The 23,768-nt window shown below is 43.0% G+C and overlaps 1 protein-coding gene and 1 long non-coding RNA gene across 13 annotated transcripts in view; one reads left to right on the top strand and one right to left on the bottom strand.

Moving 5' to 3' along the window:
- The window catches only part of ANKRD44 (ankyrin repeat domain 44), a 140,686-nt gene that overhangs the window by 97,572 nt on the left and 19,346 nt on the right, over positions 1-23,768 (bottom strand). Inside the window, exon 1 of one of the 12 annotated variants that reach the window (XM_061456978.1) lies at positions 11,452-11,642. The exons of the other annotated variants lie outside the window; for them this stretch is intronic. The gene's annotated coding sequence lies outside the window, so the exon portion shown is untranslated. Of the gene's footprint in view, positions 1-11,451; positions 11,643-23,768 lie in introns of those variants that run through there. 12 annotated transcript variants of the gene reach the window in all.
- On the top strand, positions 6,774-9,012 carry LOC133267468 (uncharacterized). Its single transcript, XR_009742776.1, has 3 exons — positions 6,774-6,994; positions 7,609-7,653; positions 8,627-9,012. It is a non-coding gene; the product is annotated as an uncharacterized LOC133267468 (long non-coding RNA).

The raw sequence follows: 23,768 nt of genomic DNA, 5'->3' as shown, positions 1-23,768 counted from the left end.
CACTTGCACACTGGGTCAGAGACCAGACTTGTTATTCCAGTAAAAAAAAAAAAAACTGTGTCCCGATACAAATTCCTCATAACCCCAAATCCTCCTGTTTCACAACCGCACAAGGAATGCTTATTTTTGACCATGTCTATGTGGAGTATGAGCGCTAAGCGTTCATACTGCCATCACCAATGTTACCCAACTTTCACTTTGTCTTTGCCCACAATTAATAGCTTTGTTTTCTGTGATTATCCAAAATAAAAGTTGCTATGGACCAAACATTTCAGTTAGTGGAAAACAGGGAAATTTGCTGTAAAACCTGCTGCATAAAAAATTACATTTCCTACATATTTCCAGGTAGTTCTTCCTGGTTATGACTGCGGTTTTTATATATATATGTATGTATATTCTCTCTCCTAGTTCTGTCTGGTTTGCAGCCCTGTTCTCTGCACCTTTTTCTTTGTTGCAGTCACTGATGAGACCATTTCTTCCTGCAGAAATTACTCATTTTTAATGGACACCACCAGTCTTCTGTTCCTGTCTTTGCTTACTGCATGTAAACCAAACTTCTAACTCTTCTTTTTCTAAATCATGTAAAAACACGTTGTTCATCAAAACCTATCTACAGATGAAGTTTCTTTCTAAACTAGGCAGGAGGTAGCTGTTTTGCTTCATAAAGTGAGAATTATTGCTTGGATTTTTCAGCTTTTTTGGCTTTTTTCATTTACTGTCAAATAGGTTTTTGACATTAAAATTTGATGCAGCCACATAAACCTTTGAAAATATGTAACAGTAACTGAAATTTTAGACAATCCTTCTTTAGGAAACTCTGCAAGGTTTTTCTTATCCATCAACATCCTCTATTTAGGAGCCCAAAGAGTGCATGGCTTCAATTCCTTCTGCTTGTCTCCTGTGCCTCCCAGAAGTTAAAGCAGGGAGGCTACCAGCCATCAACCTAAATTGGGAGATGTCAGGTTACAGTGACACGCACTATTCTGAAAGTCAGTCACCTTAACTACCATGGACTTGAAAAGATAAAGACTGAAACCTCCAATTCAGGTACTGCTTCTGTTCTGGACATCTGAACTGCCGGAGTGTTTTGGCATTTTGCTTTCCCATTCAAAAAGCTCACTCTGTCTCCGGGCTCTGGCAAGCCAGAGGCAGATGTGAGCTGTGACAGCCTAAGGTGCTAATGTCCCCAGGCACCTACTCTGCACCTCTCCAGTAGCACAGACACCAGAACATGGCATGTGCCACATCTGCAGTCTCTCAGCCACTGGCAGCACAGCACAGCTGGGACAGTCCTGCTCCCCCTCAACCCTGTCCTAGCCACCAGCTCACCTACAGACCTCTGGCACTCATGCAGCCTGCAGCGAACAGTTCTAGGGAGCGGAATCCTACTCTCCAACAGGCAGTGAGTATTTTCCTGCTGGCTTGAGAGTCTCAGATGCTCAATGAGCAGCCCGGCAAACACTGGTGCACAGGATGCGATAGGAGTGAGCAGCAAGGAGCAAACAAGGGTCTAAGACCATCACTTCCAGCCAGCCAGCACACTGCTTCACTGCTAACTTGAAATCTTGCTGGCATTTCAGTCAGGCTGTGCCAGCAGGGATAAACAGGTGTGACAACAGCACTGGCAAACCATCCATTCTGTTCTCACCGATTTGGGGATAAAACAGCCCAAAAATGTTTAAGATGAGTCTAACAGCCATGAAACTGTAGCAGAGAGGGAGGAACTCCTTACACTGCAACCAACTCTGTCAGAACTTGTCCATCAGAGCCCTTATACGAGGCAAAAAATTTCTCTATTGAAAGGGTCCAACCCAGTTAAAAGTAGTGTTGAGAAAAAGTGAAGAATAGAGAGTGCTTCAAATGCCTCATGCTGGATTGCTGTTAATGTTTGAAAATCATCACAAGGGTAAAGTGACTTTTGCATTCAGAGCTTAGCTTTGCAAAAAAGGAAACACACTTTGGCCAGGAAACTAAAACAGTTTCAAGGACTGATGACTAACAGAAAACAGTTTTAAGAGCTCTTCTTTCATAACAAATGCTTTAAGCAACAATGTTTTGTTCAAGTGCTTAAAAAACAAAAAAACAACTGCCATATATGGATGCAAGTGATATATGGATTCCTTGTGAAGATTTCCTCAAGTACCCAGAGGAGTAAAGGCCCTAGGGATGACTGCTAACCTAGCTCAGGGCTAGGTTATATGGCACAACCAGTAAGACTTTGTCTATACTGTGAGGCCAAAAAAAAACCCAGTTAAAAAATCAGATGCCTAGGGTTGGCACAAAGATGTTAACATAAAGTTCTCGTGTAAGCAAGATACTACATACATATTGTAATCCAGATGTGGATATAGGCGTATGTGGGTATATGCACTGTTCAGCCCATTCCATAGAAGTAGTGCTGGCCCAGACAGTTGACCTAATGACACTGACAGAGTAGGACTAACTTGCTAGAAAAATCTTCACTTTTACTGTTCCGGAAACATGGCATTCCTCCTCAAAAACTTAAAGCGTCAGAGCCCAGATCTGTGATTTACTGTCCCAGACCCATGATTTACTGTTAGGCCAAGAATAATTCTCATATTCGCCAGATCCTCCAGTCTTCAGTGTTTTATTTGCGTGCTTTCCAGAGCTGGAAGAGAATTTCTGGGATAACTGACAGAAAAACCAACCGAGACAAAGGGGCTGTGCCCAGTAATGCTAACAAAATGCAAGGGTACCAGAAAGATGTGCAATAGACAAACTACGTCACTACAGGTATCTCCGTGCTGTTCAGAATGTTGTACACACTTACAAGCACATTTCTACTATTTGCATATGCTGGGTATGCCAGGCATCCTTCCCCTTGAGTCTCCCTTAGGTCATCCATCCCTGTGGACAGCTCAGACCGCAACAACTTTTTCCAAACTTGCCAAAGACACATATGTCAGATACAGAACTTTCCCTGAAAGCTACATTTGCAAATACCCACACCAGGCAAGATGTCAAACCTGAACCAACAGCAAATTCTGCCTCTGAAAGCATCATGACAATAAGCCCATCAGCTCCCTGGGAGTTTTTGTTACTGAGGAAGACCAGACGAAAAGCCAGTGTCGATAGAGCTGCGTGACTCCTGGCACTCACCTCAGCCAAGACAGTCCTGACAAAAATATCATGAGACTACAAAGAACAAGCCAGTCATCATGCAAATAAAAGGTATCAGACACAGTGACCTTATTTTGTTAAACAGCGCAAGACTGCCGTGTGACAGAGTGATGCTAATGACTCTATTTTGAGAGCCCTTCAGAGTAATGGACAGGAGGGAGAGGGGAGAGAGACAGAGAGTAATTAAGGCTTTACAATTATTACTTTTAAACAGAAGAGCCCTCAGTTCCAAGCTGAGCCGCTCCAGAGCAGCTCGGGCTCCTGCAGCAGCAGGGATGCTGGGGCACAGCATGGACCAGAGCAGCATGGCACTGCCAGGCAGCAAGTCCCCAGTCCAGCCTTTGTAGTGGGAATGGGAAGCTGGCACATGGCCCACGCCGCCTTGGACTACCAGCTATTATAATGCATTGCTGGCAAAGCTCCTGCAGCCACAGAAAGAGAGGAGGAAAATTAACTCAGGTTTAATAAACACTGTAGGGTAAACATGATTTCAGATAGACACCAGATATAAATACTTGGCTCTTTCTTAAAGACACAGCCAACTTCCAGGCAACAGCATCCAGATCTTAAAACAATGAGGTCTCCCATAGCTTTTCCTTATGTCTATCTAAAAGAAAGGTCCCCAAGAAGCTGGGTTTTTTTCACTCCCCATTTCAAACACAACATCTCAGATGACATTAGAACAAACTGTGACTAGGGGATGGGGTATTACTGAAGGCAGGTGTCTGTTACAGCCCTGTCAGCTAGAGTATCCTTTGCACCAGATAACCTTTCAGTCAAGACAAACAGTAAAACTAGGGCAAGCATGTTTGTAGGGTCAGGACACAAACAGAAACCCACAGAGAGAGCCTGGAAAACTTCATCCCTAAGTAAAGGCTGCCAAGAGCACCCAGCGATATGATGGGCCTCAACTCTACAGATCAGAAGGATAAACACATCTCCAAGTTGCAAGAATGACAAACAGTCCTTTATCAAGGGTCAGAGCCTGGATATTTTGTTGTTGTGAAATACCTGCAAAGACACTCATACAGCAAAACAATTACTAAATGTAACCAGAAGAGAGACACATATGGTCACACAAGTCACTTGTCACACAGTCTTTGGAGAATAAGAGAAAATTTCTTCCAAATAGATAGCTAAAAATTAGGAAAATGCAGCTTCTGAAGCAACAGCAAGGTAAACCTCAGCCTACAAGTTCAGCACACATCCTATGTTTCAATAATCTGCTATAAGAAAAGATATCTTGAGTCTTAAGCTACTCCTCAAAATTGTCAGTAACTTCGATTTTTAGTGCAATACCATCAGGATTCTTCCACTCATGCAGGTGCCCCCCTCAGCAGACAGCGACATCAATGCATTGATTTTGACACTTCATCAGTATAAAAGCTCTGATTTAAATTACACTTGCTGTCACAAACAATTTGTGCTGTGTCACACTATGCCCACTCAAAGTTTCTCCCTAGCATGTTGTTGGCAAGTTAATGAGAACATATTCGCTAGCTCCGATCAGCGCATCCTCTAGAGCGGCACGATGAGCTGCAGAAGATGACATCTCAGAAGGTTTTGGTACAGCAAGTATCATAGAAAGCAGCTGAAAAGACAAGATAAATGAACATAACCATAACAAAAGACAGAAAGTAGTACTAAGAGACAGCCCATCCACTTTGCTCTAAAGTCCTGTTTTGACGGGGCAGTATAAGATCTAGCAATCTGTCTTCTGGAGGGGAGCTGCAGTGCAAAAGGCTGCCATCCAAATAAGTCCCAGTTAAAGCAAGACTAAACTCTGAAGGCAAGGAGGGAATAAATCATATGAGTATCTGTGGGTTACAGCTAAATGCCAGCACATTTCATGGGACAAGACAGCCAAAATATATACAAATATAAAAAAAGAAGGATGAATTTTCCATTAGATGGAACAACAAGAGATAAAAGAGGCCCCAGGAAATGTTGATCTTGCTTCCAAACATCATGGACACAGTTAGGCTGGGGCAGAATGGAACCAATATGTCCTCACCCCCTCAGAAGTCTGCATTACAGCAAAGCCATATGATCATGAAGAAACACTGCAGACAGGAATCATGTAAAGAGCAGAATCCAATTATATAGTCTCTGCTACGAAAATCAGACCTACAAGACTGAGTTACCTAAAGCTAGTGAATGAATTAGCAAGAGGGGGAAAAAGGGGGGAGGCGGGGGTAGAACAAACCACGGGTTCCCCTGCAACAGCAGAATTAACACTAAAAATGTGAATACCCTCCAGGGAATTTCCACTCTGTACATGCTTCCAAATTACTTCAGAACACTCATGTTTCAGTATAGAGCGGGAAAAAGGCAAGATTGCTCTGCTCCTGTGACAGGAGGCTAAAGACTGATCACATCAGTGATGGAAACCCACCAACCCATACAGCAACCTCTGTATTTCTGTTATTCATCACAGTTACCAGCAAAGCGACAACCACTTTTTGTCATCAAGAAGCAAGATAGCATATTCATGAAGGGAAAATGCTGACATTGAGGAGATCTTGCAGGGTGACCAGCAGCAAGCCACAGCTGATGTGGCTGGGGCAAAGAGGTTCTCCAAGGGCACCAACGCTCAGCAAGGCCATTGTGCATTCCCATAGAGAGCACAGCCTGCTCTTTCCCCACCCTCAAACCTTTTCTGTCGCACATACTTCACAAAACCCACATTCATTTTTGTCTTCCCACGTCTTCCTGAAAGAAGAACCTAATCCTGTATTGGTAGAGACAGGCGGTTGTTATTATTATCTACAGGAAAAACAAAAGATACTCATCTTATCTAAGGCTCAGAGTAAACAATGGATGGGGAGAAGGGAAGTGGAGACCTCACCACAGCACCGCCATTCAGTATGGCCCTTCTGAGCACCAAAGGTCTAGGTGTCTTGCCCCCTTTCTGCAGGCAGGGAAATGGAGAGGTGAGGACGGCACACTGTCCCAGGAGGTGCAAAGGCAGAACCCGCCATTAGCAGTGGCACCCACAGGCAGCACTGCCTGTGCAACTCAGGGTTATTTCAAGCAGTGCTTCCAAGATGTGGAGCTCAGCACGAGTGAATCATGGTTTTCCTCGCATAAAAAGGCAAAAAAGAGAAATGTTTCCCATTGCACAGGCAAGCAATTTCAGCCATACCACACTCATGTGACTGCAGCTACAGGGGATAAAAAGAAGCACTGTGCAGTCGGATACAGCCCAGCCCAGATCCAAGTTAATCACTTCCTCAGATCAGGTCACGGAGAAGCAGTGCTGTCACAGATGTTTACACCAGCCTCCCCTGAGACAACCAAAGAGAACTTCATGAGGACAGACAGGCACTTATAACGGCAGACAACAGACTGAGAACCAGTACCACTGCACCTACCCTGCTTGCCTCACAACAGCACTCACTCTCCTCTCTGGGGAATGAGCATGTCCTGCTGGGAGAAGCTCTACTGCTGGTCTGTATTAGAACTTCAGCTGGCACATTAACAGTCTAATTCATGGTAAGGGCTCCCTGGGTGACATAACTGGTTTTGGGGTGGTTTTTTGCTGGTTTTCATTAAAAAAGAATGAAAAATTTATTGCTTTCTCTACAAAATAACATAAAAAACTCAGCAATAACTCTGTTTATGCAGACTTCTGTGCAGGAACAACTAGCTAGGACATTATTCCAAAAGAAAGACAAAATCATTGATACAGACCCTTGTCAGACAGCTGTTTCACTTCCTTTTGAATAAACGAAAAATACAACAGAAGTTCTTGCTGAAATACAAGATAACTTCTTTTTAATTCTGAGGCAATAAGAGAGAGGACAGCAGAAATCTGTTATGAAAGAAGGGAAGAGCAATATGTTAGTGCCAGGTAAGAATTCAAGCAACAAGTCCCATGGGGAGTATGGATCTCCAGAAGTTCAGTTGCTCAGAAGCTTCAGCTGCATAAAGACAACATTCAGCATAAACAAAGCATGCCAATGTTCAAAGTCAGGTTCACAAGCAGCTCCATCACTTCATTATGCTGGAAAACAGCTATAGGAAAGACAGAGTCATTTCTAAATGTTTTGCCACCACTTATTGCTTGACAGCACAGAATCACTCTTCACAGGCAGCCATTTCAGACCTGAAACAGAATTAGATGTGCTACAGCAAGCGTTTATAGCTTCTTCTGAAGGCCTTGATGTTACTTCCTGCCAGAGCAGCTTGGCTGGCATAAAAGGAAGGATATGCTGCAACAGAGTGGCATTTACTTGCAATTATTTGTTTGCCTCAAAACATCAGCATCTCCCAAACATCATGGATGGAGGAAGGAGGTGACAAATCATCTAAGGGGTGGCAAGAGGAAGATGAGAATTTCCATTGCAAACTATGTGTTAGGTGGTCCCACCCCAAAAAAGTTATGATGCTATCCTAGGATGTGAAAAGAGAAAGATTATGGTTTCTATGTGTCAGATTACAGGAGTCACATTCACGTTATTTCAGGGCAGCTCACATCCAGAACCTGCATGAACACTATCAACTTTGAAGGTCAGCTCCTAAAATCCTTACAAGTGATTCTTGTATTTCAAGCCCAGCTTGAAGAGAAGTTTGGATCAGAGCTTTCTTCAGAGATCACAGATGTTTTCACACAACATAAGCACTTACTTTCAGTCCCAGAAATGGACCAGGGAAAGGTACAAAGTATTTTTCCAAATAAATTTTACACTGGAAGATATCCTATGATAAATACTCACCGCTCTAAGGAGACCTAGAGTAAATAGATGACTTGACTCAAGGCTTAGCTCATCACAAAATACTTAAGGATGAGACTGACATTGATCAAGAGACTAAAAAGAAAATCAGGCAATTTGCTTCATAGAGGCTACAACCTGCTGTCTGAATCTCTAACCCACTTCAGACCGGTGAAAATCTGCATTTTGCCAGATGAAGTAGGTTTTAAAAGAAGTTAACAGTCACCGTTGTGAAAACACTTCTGAGGATATAGATTGTGTTACAAAGTCACCTATTCCTAAAAGCTTGCTAAACCAAATCTTTAACAACACCCTACCACTACATCACTTTCTCACATATCTTTGCTCCTTCCTTCCAGCTCAGTAGATGGTACCCAGGGAATACAAAAGACATGTTCACAAATTCCCTCAGCAGAGCTGGCGTACCAAACAAACGTCTACAAGCCTCCAATAACAACAAAACAAAGCAAGAAAGTAGTAAATGAAGCTATGCTTAACTTCATTATATGAGAAAAAAAAACACGGGTATTTCCTCCACCAAAAACATCAGGCATGCTGATAAACAGCAAGCAATGGCAACTAGCCAAGTAACGCATCATAAATAGCAGGAGTGCTTTTCGCTACCAAAAGACAACAGTGAAATGAGTTGGACTGTAGGAGGCCAGCTAGGAAGAGATTTTTACAGAAGCATATTCATGGATTTTTAAGTTTACCATTTTAAACATGTACATATGAAAAGGTTAATGTTCTTCTGTTTTGTCCCTTTGAAGGTCATGAAGGAAGCAAAAATAAAGCGCTCTTTGATACTATCACAGCCTACATGGAGATGCTATTTAACAGTAAGAAGCTGTCTGGAGAAAGACCAATTAATTTTCTTTAAAGCAAATCCCAAAGTCTTCTATGAGCTCTTCACATAAATCTATAAACTTCACACAAATAAATGTGAACAGTTTCACATTTTTCAAGATAAAATCTGGGGGGAAAACCTCTAAAGTTTGAAAACCCTTGAATTCCTGTGTTAAACAATAAGCATTAGTCACTGGTTTCAGTTAAACCTAGCAAAACATATTTTAAGCAAATGCATCTTTGTAGCCTTTGCAGATCAATATACTTGGGTTTTTCATTTTGGTCTTTCCCTTCTCCCAACCCACTTATGAGCTTTATATGCCAGCAGCCATTTCAAGACTGTAAAAAGGTCTTTTGTTGCTTTGCAATGTGTTCTAGCTCAAACGGAAACATTTCAATCTAATAACAAATAATGTGTTAAGATAGAACTATGTTCATTAAAAATCTCCATAAAGCTTGAGCTTTCCCATAGCAGAACCTCATGCTATGGAAAGTTTCCATCAGTTCCTGCTCTGAACACCGTCCACAGACTGTCTTGATGATATCTAAAACACTCCTATCCCTACGGAGGACCTGACAGACAACTGCATGTCACCAAGAGGATTGGCACCACGAGCTGAACTGTGAGATTGTTATTCATTATATGGCAGGGCCAAAAATCTTTCTGCATTTCACCAAGATATTGCCACAAGAAGAGACAGCACCCAATTCCCCTGCAATAATGGAGTGTTACCTAATGGGATAAATATTTGAACTGGGGATTGCAAACACACTGCTAGGTTCATTTTTTCCTCCTGCTTTCACTATAGCTGACACTGGCTGAGCAGAACACATGCACATTTATGCTCAGCATTGCCTCCATCCCTGAACAGCTTCAGCATGAGAAGCAATGCCAACCAGTACATGCGTGGTGACAAGCTGGCAGGCCTGCTGATGTCCGACCATATTACAATTGAATGGCCCAGAGAACACCAAAGGTGGTGGTCTGGATTTCAGCTCTCACAAATGATGCCAATAAATACAGGAATACAAAACAAAGGCCAGAAGACATTCCCTTCCAGGAGGCAGAGGGAAAACAAACAATGGCACAAGTTTTTGGGGGGTTGGTTTTATCCCTTGCTTTCTGAAACAAACACCTCCCCATAGCTTTCTTTCTTCATCTCTACTGCTTAGGCAGCTTCATTTAGTTGATCACTGGGAACTAGGCTTCATTCAGCACCTTAAAATCTGCTCACTCAGATTGCTCCTTCAGGCATTGGCAAAGTTTTTACCTAATAAGCACTTGCCTGTTAAGCTGAAGATAGAATTACGAATCTAATGCCTTGCTGGTTGAACAGGTTTTCATTAATATCTGGAAGAAAGGCTTAGCATTTTTGTCTGTGTCCATGCAGCCTATGGCCAGCTCCGCCCAGAGGGCAGGAGAGGGATGCCCACAGCCCTGGCATCCGCAGAGACCAGGTCCAGCCATGAGTGACCTCCACACCACAGAAAGAGAGAATCAATACCACAGCCTGGGGAGAACTGGTGGCACGTTTACCAGGGCAGCAAGGTGAGGAGGTTTTACCTGATGAAAGGATAACACCATTGCAACTTTAACAGCCGTTTACTTACCCCTGAGTTTTTACTTGTTAGCAATTTAAAGACAAATGAGAATCAAGCCTGACACAAAAGGGAGAAGAGAGCGAAGAAAGGGACATTCACCATCCTGGAGATGCTCAGGTTCTGTTTGCAGCAAAAAAAAAAGCTTAGTTCTGGTGAAAGAAAACACTAGAGGAATTACCTGAACTTCTGTGTGCATCCATCCCAACACAGCAGAGGACTCTCAAAAATTCAGTAGGCAATGCAAGTCTACAAATTGCACATGCACTTTGAAGCAAGCACCAAGTTTACAATGCAGACAGAAAACATCCTCAAAGCCTCAAATGAAAGGCCTGAGTTTTTCAGAGTTAAAGGAAAGTATACATGCATAAAGAAGTCAATTTTCATTCTGGAAGACATGCCTTTTCCTTTTTGTAACTAAAAAAGGAGCAATATTTCTTCAAATATTACAAATGCTCACATAAGCCCTGTAAAACCAGGCTCACAACAACAACATTAATGGAGCTGGCTGGCATTTTTACAAGAATGGGCAGAACTTGTTTGTCATTTTCTTGTATTTAAGCCAAATAGCTGTAAGGCTGGCACAGGAGGCAGCATCTAAGTTTAAGATATAAGTAAAACTGTATCAAAGTAGTAACAACAAAGTAGCCTCAAGAATTATAATATCAGGTAATCATCACTAAGAAGATTAAATGTAAAATTTGGAGTTTGATTATTTATTATGTTGGGGTTTTTTTAATTATTATTATTATTTATTTCAACTTTGGCCAACTATTTTTAAGGCATCTGAAACTAACCGAAGCTACTGAATGTTGCTTAGGCTTCATTGTCAGCTGAATTCACACAGGAAAGAAACAATGAGGTATCTGTCTCTTAGCAAGTATGTTAACCTTTAATACCCACAGTATGACCCTCCTCCTCGTAAGAGGGGGTACGGAGGAAGAAAGCCTTTCCAAACTGGACCAGGCTTCTGAAGAGAAACAACACACCAAAGCATGAAGGAACCACACAAATCCATATGCTACCTAGTCCCTCTGACATGCTTTCCAAGTCTGCTGTGCAGCTCTTGGCTCACCAGACAGATCCTCTGCCCACATGGAGCCAATTAGAGTTTCTTAGTCACGAAGAAATTATGCCAAGCAGAGTTTACCCTGTAACTTTCTGCTGGGATGGGCCATTCATCTCCTCTTTCAACATGGACAGGGGCAGACAGCTCTGAAAATTGCCAGCAATTACTGGGAGCCTTTCACTGTGTTTCTTCAGGTCAAGAAATCTGCTGTGTCTAGAAGTCAAAACTCTGTAAGTAACACATGCAGTACTTTAGACACACACATGTGTATTCTATATACACACATATGTACTATATATACCACAAACGTATTTTGAAAAAGATCCACAAAGCTGGATTTCAGGCCTTAATCCAACTCAAACAATTGGGGCACATGAGAAAACCCTTCTGGATGGGGAGATCATCCTCTATCTGTGTTCTTTCAGCATCCTTGCAATTTCCTCACAGTTTCAGAAGCTGACCACAACTAGGAGTGGGACAACACATCAGAAGTGGATCCAAGTCCATCAGATGCTTCTTACGCTCTTTCACCCATGAGGGTTTTGCAGGGAGGAGCAGGGGCAGTTTGCTGGGAGCAGGCTGTTTGGGGTATCTTCTGCCAAGTCTCCTCTGGGACTTCATGTTACACAAAAGGGGTAAGGATGACTGAAGAGAGAGTGAGCTATAACACAAAGTATAAGCATTCTAATGTCCCAAGTGATAGACAAAGGCAACTGAACCAGAAATCAAGCAAACTGCTATGTTTATCATATATATGCCATTGTTATATGGCTCTATTAAAACAAGAGCTCCCCAGTATCCAAATTTGATCAGTCAACAGGTGATACACATTTCAGCTGCATATCATACCCTTCTGATCTTTAAACTGCATTAGAAAGACAGCTGCAGTCAACTACTCCTAATAAATACATTACTGCAAAATAAATATACCCTTTTTGTGTGTAAATATATTACTGTTTTACAACAAGTACCTAAAATAACAGTTAGATTTTGCTCTACCATAACATCTTGTAGTGGATTTAGGGATACCATCATTCTGTATGGCTATTGAATCACAACAGAGCAAGGATAGTATAGTACAGTACAGTATAGAGTATTCAAAGGGAAATGATATATGAGTTTCACTACATCACTGGCACAACATACCATGACCATGCCAGAAAAACTGGCTCTGGCTGATTCAGAGTGCAGCAGCACTGTTGTTAACCAGCAGGAAGGAGCAGCTCTGCAGGTCCTTTAGGCACTTGGGCTCTTTTCTTGCTCACAAGCAGCCAGTTCTGTACCAGACACACTGTGCCCTCACTGGCTACAGGGCAAGAGCCATAGACTGCTCCTTAGGGCTGCATTCCCCTGAAAGCAGGCTCAGGTTTTATATGCCTTTTTAAAAATGTGAAAGCTCCGTGCCCTCCATTCCTTCTGCAGACACCCAGTGCCAGACTCTCCTGAGGCTGATGCAGGGAAGTCCAAACACTACCAAAATCCATTGCATTTCCATAAATCTCCCACAAAGGGTTTATTTCTGAGAACAGTAGCTAAGCCATGGCAGAAGCCAGGCACCATGCGAGGTCACTGAAACACAACTTCTGCTAGTGTATGACCCCAGAAACCCAAAGGCACTTCATAGAATCACAGACTGGTTTGGGTTGGAAGGGACCTTAAAGATCATCCTGTTCCAACCCCCTGCCACAGGCAGGGACACCTTCCACTAGGACCAGGTTGCTCCAAGCCCCACCCAACCTGGCCTTAAGCACTGCCAGGGATGGGACAGCCACAGCTCCTTTGGGTAACTTGTGCCAGCACCTCACCAGCCTCACAGGGAAGAATACCAAATATTATTAAAACAAGCATAGCAGAGTAGCTAACTCATTTTTATACCCTGTGCCATTTAAACCTAAGGCTATTGGCAAAGTCCAAATCACCAGATCAGAAAAATTACAGAGGATACAGTGCTTTTTAACATCTATGCACCTGCTGAACTTCAATGACAAGTCAAGTCTTGCTTATGTATAAAGATTTAGCAGGCTGGGATGACTAACATGAATGAATACATTCACTGGGAAATACACAGGAGAGAAAAGGGAACAGTGCTATTTTGTCTGTGACAGCTTTAATAACCACCTTGGCACAGTGCACTCGGAAAAGCAGCAACAGAAATGTAAACCACCTGGTTTGGCTGGATGCCTGCATTGCAGGGCACTTGACCCCAGGACTTCCTGAGCTCCCTGCTATACTGGATCTCCAGCAACAGCCCAGATGAGTAAGGACCAAAGAGCACTGACATGCAGCAGCAGGGTTACAAACGACTTCCTCCACTGAGACATCTCCTGCTGTAATTAGAGGGAAGCGACCAGCATGGGCAGGAAGAGCTGCTGGTGCTATAGGACAGGGTACCAGCATTGTGTTCAGCACCAGCTACACCAGATCCATCCCACTCCTCTGCCTTCCCCCTCAAGTAAGCCAAGAAGTCTCTTTAGCACCAGGTCGGACAAAGGAAAAACCTTTATGAGGAAGTGGAGCAAAACAAGATCATCTCTTTGAGCCTTCTGGTTTATCGACAGGCTTCTTGCTCATCCTTCGAAACAGAAACTAGTTGGGTTTCCAGTCACAAGGGCCAGGCAGCTTAACAACAGCAAACAAGCAATGTAAAACCAAACAAACAGCTCTGATGGCTGCAGCAGATGCTGGTCAGCAGCCACCACCTTTCCCTGTCATGACTCAGTACATCCTTTCTGCGCCATCACATCTGGCTGCTCATGCTGGACTCTTCTCAGGGCAGCAGCCAGCTCCAAAACTGAAAATCACCTGCTTGTACTAATTGTGCTTTTGTTGGGCCCAAAAAGGACCAGAGAGAGAGGTTTGCATAGGAGTGCATAGGGGAAGTACCGTATAAAGGAGGTGGCGAGAACAACACATGGTTTTCCTCATGACTTAACTGCCCAGGCCCAAAATAAAAGAGAAACAGTGAGGTACAAGGACTGGAACCACTAGTGCTGCAGCCCAGGGAAACCAGGGGCCATGCAGGCATGCACACCAGACCCAAGCGAGGCATAGAAGGGCCAGTCTCTCAAGAAGCAACTGTCCCCAGGTAAGAGTGAGCTGTAAACATGCAAACTGATGTAGAAAATTAAACTAAGTTTGTAGCTACAACTCAGCCTAAATTTCTCTCTAAAAAGCTACTGGAAGTTGGCTGGGGATTGTTTTGTTGTTGTCATTGTTGGGTTTTGTATTGTTTTTTCACTCTGTTCTCTCTGGAAATGAGCCTACAAGCACTCTTCAGTATAAACAACCACTGGGCAGTATCACTGTTACTTAATGAGACTTAATATATCTGGATAAGAGACTTAACAAGATGGTATCTCCCTTACTTCTGTAGAGCTCACCAGGTAATTCAGAATCACAGTCAGTAACTTGCATCATTTCCCATACTAAAGAGAGAACAGCATTTTGCCAAATTTATTTGGGGAAAAGGAGGCGGACGCAGCTTTAAGTGTATAAACTTAGGCCGTAGCACGGAACAGACTGACCTCCCAGACCTTCAACTATGTGACTAGCCCTGACGAGTTCAGAACTGGATTTCTTCCAGTTTTTCTTGTGAAACCTGTGATTCATCTCCCAGGTTGTTAAAATCCTTTTTTTCTGTACAGTGACCTAACCAGAGCTCTGCACTCCTCTACAAATCTAGCCTGTTTTGTTCAAGCAAGATCTTGACATATAATTGAAGCTCTAAGGGTGGGTGGAGGCAATTTGTTTTGATAATGTTTCCTGTTTGTAACAATCCTAAATTTCATTGCATAGGGGAATGAGATTATCAGTAAGGCATGGAAGGAGGGAAGTAGGATGTTTACAGCACTCAATTCATTTTACCTGAGTTTACAGACTTCATCACTTTGCAAACTACAGGTTGGGCAGAGAAGAGATTCAGAGCAGCCCTGTGGAGAAGGACTTGGGGGTGTTGGTTGATGAGAAAATGAACATGGGCTGGCAGTGTGCGCTTGCAGCCCAGAAAGTCAACTGTATCCTGGGCTGCATCAAAAGGAGCGTGACCAGCAGGTTGAAGGAGGTGATCCTGCCCCTTTACTCTGCTCTTGTGAGACCTCACCTGGAGTATTGTGTGCAGTTCTGGTGTCCTCAACATAAAAAGGACATGGAACTGTTGAAACAAGTCCAGAGAAGGGCCACAAGGATGATCAGGGGACTGGAGCACCTCCTGTATGAAGACAGGCTGAGGAAGTTGGGGCTGTTCAGCCTGGAGAAGAGAAGGCTGCGTGGAGACCTCATAGCAGCCTTCCAGTATCTGAAGGGGGCCTATAGGGATGCTGGGGAGGGACTCTTCATTAGAGACTGTAGTGATAGGACAAGGGGTAACGGGTTAAAACTTAAACAGGGGAAGTTTAGATTGGATATAAGAAGGAAAATCTTTCCTGTTAGGGTGGTGAGGCACTGGAATGGGTTGCCCAGGGAGGTTGTGAATGCTCCATCCCTGGCAGTGTTCAAGGCCAGGTTGGACGAGGCCTTGGGTGATATGATTTAGCATAAGGTGTCCCTGCCCACGGCAGGGGGGTTGGAACTAGATGATCTTAAGGTCCTTTCCAACCCTAACGATTCTATGATTCTATGAAACCTTGAATAATTCAATCCACTGGTGAATACAGAAAATATACAAGGTGCAATGATCAGGAGACCTACGAGCTGTCTCCACCAAAGAAGTCATCACCGTTGGAACCAGATGATGTTAAGGTCCTTTCCAACCCTACCCATTCTATGATTCAATGATTTTCCAAACCCCCTATCATAAGCATCCTCTTACAATGCTACAGAACATGCTATGGAGCAAGGGGAAAAGAAAAAGCTCACAGGTTTCAGGTGATAAAATGCACAATCTGAACACATCTGAAATTTGTTATGAACTAAAGAAGTAGTTTCCAGCATTTATCTCAGCAGAAAACAACTAGACTATTTGAAAGCTATGCTACATCATCACAATTCTTGAACATTGTCTGAAACCTAGACTGACTTCCAGCCTCCATACAGATGACAGAGATCAGCTTCTACATGGCAAGATCAACCACAGGTCAAAAGCAGGATCTCACAACACTTAAGAACAGGGAAGAGAGAAGGATACAACAAAAAAGCTCAACACTTGAACCTGGAGAATTCATGAATTTCTCTGAATCAGTATTTTCCACATAAAAAGTCTCGATTCATGCAGCTTAGTTTGAGACTCCCATCTAACTGACAGAAGAGGAGACAGCAGGAGACAGTAAAAGTGGTTTTCAATTCAACTGGAATAACAAGGCAGGGGAGAAGCAGTGTGTCTTGCTCCCTTTTACCAACTACATGTTAAATCCAGGCCACTGCTTCTACTGCCAGACATTAGCCCACAGTATATTATTCAGTTCTTTCATTATTAATGAGACACAGCAAATGAAATCACTGTCTACCTCTGACTAATATGGATTTTAAATTACGAGACACAGAAAGTGCCCCTCAGTGTGATCTTGCTGGAGCAGTGACCAGCATTTTAACACAAACACTGCTCCACTGCCTTATCTTTGGGCCCTGACTGCTGCCCACGTGGTTTGTTTGCCTTTGTATGGAAAATTTCCAAAACCTACCCACATAAGCTCTCTTGTGAGAAAGCACAGAAGTCAGCCCCGTGCCATGAACACAGCCCCTCTCTGCCCTCTCAGAACTGGGAGTTTACTTTGAGCTAATGGCATCTTTGAGAATAAGCTTTTGTAGCTCTTTTCATGAATAATTATGTCAGTGAACAGACCAGTGTGTTCCAGTCCATGAGCTTCTTGGACGGCAGGCAGGAACATCCCACTGACTAGGAATAATGTGATGCTTCTTCAGAAAAGAGGGAAGGGAGAACTGGTGGCAGTGGGTAGGGAAGCAGGGCCCCAACCCACTCCTCAGCAGCAGTTTAGTGATGAACACGTTCCACCAAGTCAGTGTAAGACTTCCCGCTGAGTTTCTGCTGGGATGTAAAGAAAGCAGCAAAACCTTTCCATTGCAATGGGCTGGGGAAGAAACAGAGGTTACACCAACAGGCACAGAAACAAGAACCAGTGAGACAGGTCAGATAAGAGCTGATTTAAGACACAGTAATATTGTCTTCCAACTCAGAAATACAATGCAACCTTCAAAAGAAGGCAAGCTTAAACTTCTGTACATACTTTGATAAGTGACAACTTGCTCACACTATTGTTCTCTGTAGAAAAATTCCAGCCTCTTTCTGTTGTCTTTTGTTGTACTAGTCCTGGCATTACTCCAGCTGTATTTTGACACAGTTTAGTGTCATATTAAAAGCTGCACTTTGAAAACAGCTTTCAAAAGCTTTCCATTCCCAGCAGAAGCACAACTCAACATTACACTTCTGTATGTCACACACGGGACCTGTTTGGAGAAAGTTTACACCCAGCTTAGTAATATATTTCATGGAGGTGCATGTGCTGCTTGTAATACTCCTCATTCTTAAAGATAACATTAGTCATTACAGCAAGTACTCATGTTTATGTGCTTTATCTTCATTTTAAACAGAGTGCTATTAAAAGTAAAGTTGTTATTATTGGTCAGTATATACACAAACTGGAGGGAGAAAGCCCCCAGTTCTTTTAAAACTACCTTGCTGATACATCTAAGTGCATACCTACATGAATTTTCACTGTCTCTGCTAAACCCTGGGCTTCTCTTTCTTCAGTACAGGGTATCAGCATCACACAGCACACAGATATTTATATCTCCTGAATATCATGAGAGATAAACATGCAATTAACTGTATTTAAAAACATATAATTATTGGTTTTCTTTTACAAAGCAACCTGCTTTTATTTTTAAAGGCAATTATGTATTTATTAAGCACACAAAAGAGCTGGGTCCTCCAGCTTAAAGAAACAGGACAAAACAGCTGCATTTTTCCAAAGCCTTCAAGAGGTTTCAATAGAATTGCAGCTCTAGGCAAGCAATGAGCTGTAGAGGACCGGCCTAAACCACCACTGATCCAAACACCAAAAGCTTTGGGATGTTCCAAAATCTCCCTTAATCCCATCTCTGCCATGCCAGGCTGTGAAGGTTCATCCACTGAGTCTTCCCTTGTGTCTAATGACTCCAGGACTCCTTTTCATTTCCCAATGCACAGTAATTTCCAAGCTGAACCTCAGTTCTCAGCCATACCCCCATACAGTAGCTTTGTCTGCTGCCGTCACAAAAAGTGAAGCTGTGACTTGCAAAGCAGGATGACATCAGAGAAGGGTTCAAGAATTAGACCCTTCTTTTCTTGCACCTCCTCTCCCTTATCTTCATCTGGCATTGCCTTCACTGCAGTTTGTGTATACAAGAATCTAGGAGCCCTAGGTCAGTTGCCCAAACTACAAATACACCATCACAAACACATACACCCATATTATAATGCTGTAAAGCCTACACAAAAATCAGTTCTCAGGCCCAAAGACAGATTTTGTGATTCAGTCTCCTTCCTCACAGTGTAATCTTATCCCCTCTTCTCTTGATCTACCCAGACTGAATTAGTCAGTACCTGTCCATCTAGAAAAACAGGCAGTTGTCACACTTCATCAAGGGAGGTTATTTGTATATCTAGGCAACTAGGCCAGAATGCCATGCAGCATGTCAAGTTAACACATAACTAAGGTCATTTCCAGCTGAACAAAGGCAACCTAAATCCTCCAGCATATTGCATTACTAAAGTCTGTCACAGAAAATCAGATAATGCAAATACATTAGGAATAGTCACGTAGATCTGATTTCATGGACCACTGATCCTTGGACACTAGAAATGATGGTGGATAAAACTATGCATATGAAATTGTCTGTCACAATGCAGACTAGTGCCATGACAGAACGTTGTTACCATTAACTGCAGCAAATGGATGTATAGTTTACATGTAATTGAAGACAGCAGAGATCCATTTAAACTTACAGTTAATATGATGAACAAAGGACATGCAGAAATTGTATTTTTACTAATTAAAAATCCAGTAAAACACTTTTTAGTGTCTAAAATAATACTGTTAACAAATGACTCCTTGACAGCTACATCATGTTCTCCCCTTTCTCATAATGTTAAGACATCAATAACTTCAGCTTCACATAACTGGAGCTGAATCTTGAAGGTACAAGTTCTGTTGGTGGGAAAAGAAATCCCTCAACTTAGTCATTAATAACAAAGTAACTAAAGCTTATTATCATATACAAAAACCAACATTTCCTAGCTTTTAACCAGGTGCCCAGAAGGGAAAGGACAGTGTGTATCAGTTCCAGTCCTGTCTTCTTTAACTTCAGGAATGACTGGAATTTGTTTGTGACAACTGTCAATATACCAGTACCAGAACAAAGTTATTCACAGGAATCTTAAAGGGATATAAATTATTATATACATGGTCAGCTGCAAAAAGACAACTGTGCAACAGCTGAAAACACCATTGAAGAGATTCGGGGAGAAAGTCAGGAATGGTGTATAAAGAAAATCCGAAGTAACTATTCCGAAACTATCAGCATCACCATCCCTACAAAAGATTAGACCAAAAAGTAGACTTGACACACACAACATTTACTAAATTAACACCCTTTTCTCATGTCCTCCCAAGTGCCATCACCCAATGCATCTGACACCTTAGGAACACAATAAATACAGCAAAGCTCAATTTTAAAGCAAGAGATGTCAAACAGAATTTCTGAGCCCAAGCCATCCAATACACCCCCATGATTTTCCTTTCTATTCCATTCCTTCCAGCAACATCCCCAAAACCACTCCGGTTGCAGACTGTTCCAGCAGCCGCAAGAAAGACAAACTCAGCCGCAAGTGAAAGATCATGTTCAGACTGTATTTTCTCCTTCTGGCAAGAGAAAAAGCTGGTGTAATGGACCAGCAGGAGACATCTGGCACAGAGATGAGGACATCTTGATTACAGCCATGGCAGCACGCTGGAAATACCTGGTGCACAGGCAGCAAAATGCCTGTGGCTTGGGAAGAAGAGATACCTCATCGGTACATGAGCATGGGGTATCTCTGCCTCTGGCAGAGAGCCACACAGCAGGTGCCAGGCACCTCTGAGAGGAAAGGGATCTCCAAAGGGTCCCACAACACAGGGTGCACCACAGTGGGGCTGCGGGTGAGGCTGGTGGCCAGTGTCACAACCAGGACATGGGCTCACAGTACTTGGCCATCCCACATCCAGCACCACTTACAGGTGGAGGCCAAGCACAACCACCATGACCAAAGCACTCGAGAAACACACAAGAAGAGCCAGCTGAAAAGCAGACCAACATCTTATGTGCCACTACAGTACTGTTCTCTACCCAACTCGTTTCTCTGTCTTCTCAGCATTATCCACTAAGCAAAAGTCTTACTGATGCCTATCCCAAAAGGCACCCTGGTGTTTTCAGGCAGTGAAGTCTGAAAGCCCACCCTTTGTCAAACCTTCACTGACCTCTCACATGGCCAGCTAACAGCATCAGGCTGCTTCCTCCAGCACACACTGTTAACATAGGCAAATTATGAAGGTTAAGTTAAAAGCAAGATTAAGATTTGTCTGTGCGGTCACCATGCAGGCTCAAGGGCTGAACAGTCAGTTTCAGTAATTCCAGTATTAACACCTAAATTAAGGACAAAAGCTAGAAATTAGGGATGATCTTCCAAAATTCTAAATACAATCTGGGAATTCCTATTCCCTTAGTCTCAATTACACCTCTGGATTAATAGTTTAGTCCAAAAGCTGTGGCAGGTGCTTCACAAGCACTGCAACTCCTGCCTGAGGAGCTCATGCCAACAGACATGGAAGAAGCACACAGAAGACTGCCTCTTGAGCATTCACAGTGCCAGGAAGCAATATCCAGGGGGAAAACACTAGTGACAAGACATCCATAAATTTTAGTGGAACCAAGCTTTTATGTCTGCACATCTAAAAGGTAGTTCCTGAATGGTAATAATATTTACCAGTATTGCTGTGGACCACTAATGTAAATCAGAAAGCTGTGCTGAGGGAGGGGGGTGTGTTCATTAGGGTATCTATTAAGAAGTTAACTGTAAAAAGTGATAATCAAAGAAATAATTTGACAGAGAAGGCAGATTTCTATTTATCCCAAAGGTGAACAACTGTACTTTACGATAGGACTAAGGAGCTGCTGTCTCTACTAGCAGAAGACAAACACATTTCTTCTGCTAGCCTGAACCTGCACACACCATATAAACATACTGTAGTTACAAAGCATATGCAGGGAATTTATACCAGACCTGCAAAACAGATGTTCCCACAAGCTACAGCCAACCCTCCCAATGGCTCCTTTGTCCTGTTGTACCATCTTCACCTTGAAAGGTGAAGTGGGAATGAAAGGCAAGCAGGAATGAATGCCTGAAGATGAATATTCCCCCTAATTTGTTAGGGCCTGTGCATCCTCTCATAGTGTGCCAGGCTGGCTGGTCTCAGAAATCCCAGGCCAGTGCCAGAACAGTACATGTTAAGGCACAAATTATTAAGTAGAGTGATTTAGATGCTCATGAACAGTACAGGACGCAGCACTGCTGCTCAGGTGGACAGAGCCTGGGGACAGGGGCTGGCAGGAAGGGACTCGTGCTGCTCTGCGAGTTGCAGCTTGGCGTATATTCTTTGCTGGCTGAAAAGCTCACAATCAAGCTTGTATTTCACATACAAGCACTCAAATGCTGCAAGAGATACTGTGTAAACCAAAACCCTGTCACCCTTTTCACACCATCTTCAGGGAGAAAATGATTGTGGTTTAAAGGGAGAGTGAAGACATGCATGAGAAACAAATCAGACAGGACCGATAAAGGTGACATTACAGGGCTGTAAGGCATCTTGCTAAAGCAGCCCAAGTACTGAGGAGAGCAATCAGTGGGTTATTGGGTGTAACACAATGATGTGCTGCCAGATCCTTGCTCGACGGAGCCTCAAAAAGAAGAGGCTAGAGACTGGGGGTTGGGGTGGGAAGGGTTTTTGGTGTTTTTTCCTTAAAGGAAGACTTTGTAAGGCTAGGCTACAGGACACTTATTTTCGTGTCATGAACTTCACTTCTTTGGCTATGCTGAAGCATCACTCAGTTTTGGGACCTCCTTGGGCAGCCAGTGCTTGGGCCAGCAGAAGGAACTGATGGTCACTGCCCCAGTTCCTTGTAATCAGGGAGCAGTGGCCCCGGCTGGCTTCGGGCAGCCAGTTTGACATCCTTATTGCGCTGTTCACATAAAACCCTGCCATGCCATAACAAACCCCACAGACCTACTGCTATTTTAGTCCTAATTTTTTAATTACAGTATTCAGGGATTTCATTTTTAATTTGTATCTGTCTACTGAACACATTCCTGAACATTCAATAACACTTCTTACCTTTTAAGAGATAGGATACGATTTTATTGCTGCTTTAAGCATGAAGCTACATGGAGCTGCTCACCAGAAAAAAATATTTTTAATACAAAAGTCAGTGTTTTTAGAAGCCCAACTGCAGCTACAAAAGTAGGTGCTTGCTAATACCATGACAGATTGTTTCAAACACATATTTTAGCAGCAGAAAGTTTGAAACCAGACAGAATCCAAAATATAAGGCACAGTATTTTATGGCGCTATCAGAGAGAATCACCTTCGATGAAGAATTTTTCACTCAAATGGTTTCAGCTAGGAAACAGGGAAAGCTATCTGGAAGGGTCAATGTTCATAAGGTACTCTGGTGTAAAAATCATTACTGGCACATGCATGTGCAGTCACGCAAAGCATTCTTAGTAAGAAATACCTGGGTTTGCCTTACCAGGCCTCCCAGCTGGGTGTTAGTTTTAAGGACACATGTTGAGCCGATCCCTGTGGTCGCAGCAGCTTGCTCACAGGCTATCTGCAGAGGCCTTCTCTCCCCACAGAAACCCTGCAAGGCTGAGAGCTCAAAATCACAGCTGGCAGAACACATTGCATACAATTATTTCAGAAGGCAAGAATAAAGCAGGAGAAAGATTCAGAGAGTGAACAGATGAAAATAATTATAAGACAATTTCAGAGACAGGCTTTGGGTGGCTTAAAAGGAAGCAAGACAAAGTTCAGGAAGGGAAAAGCAGAGACAGATGAAGGGTCTGGGCTATTCTGATAACAAGGAGGAAAATGTCACAGGGGATCAACACGCTGAATTTAATAACTGCGTGGAGCCAGGATGAGGTGGGAAAGTAGGCGTTAAATTTTTGTGAAAGATGCAAGCTTTGGCAACAGAGAGACAATAGCTCCAAGTGGTGTATGCTGACTTTCACAAGCTCTGGAGGAGTACAGTAAAAAAGAGAAACCAGCATCATTCTTTTTTGAACACCGGGTTCCCGTAAGCTACCCCGGTACCATCAGCTGTAACATAAGCTTGCCCTGGGGCCAGCCCCTCTCTGAACATAAGGGAAG

The sequence above is a fragment of the Pezoporus flaviventris genome, unplaced genomic scaffold, assembly GCF_033815535.1.
Source record: "Pezoporus flaviventris isolate CSIRO_AGI_PZ_B2104156 unplaced genomic scaffold, CSIRO_AGI_Pfla_v1 ptg000001l, whole genome shotgun sequence".
NCBI classification, from domain to species: domain Eukaryota; kingdom Metazoa; phylum Chordata; class Aves; order Psittaciformes; family Psittacidae; genus Pezoporus; species Pezoporus flaviventris.
This window is presented reverse-complemented; position numbering and strand designations above follow the sequence as displayed.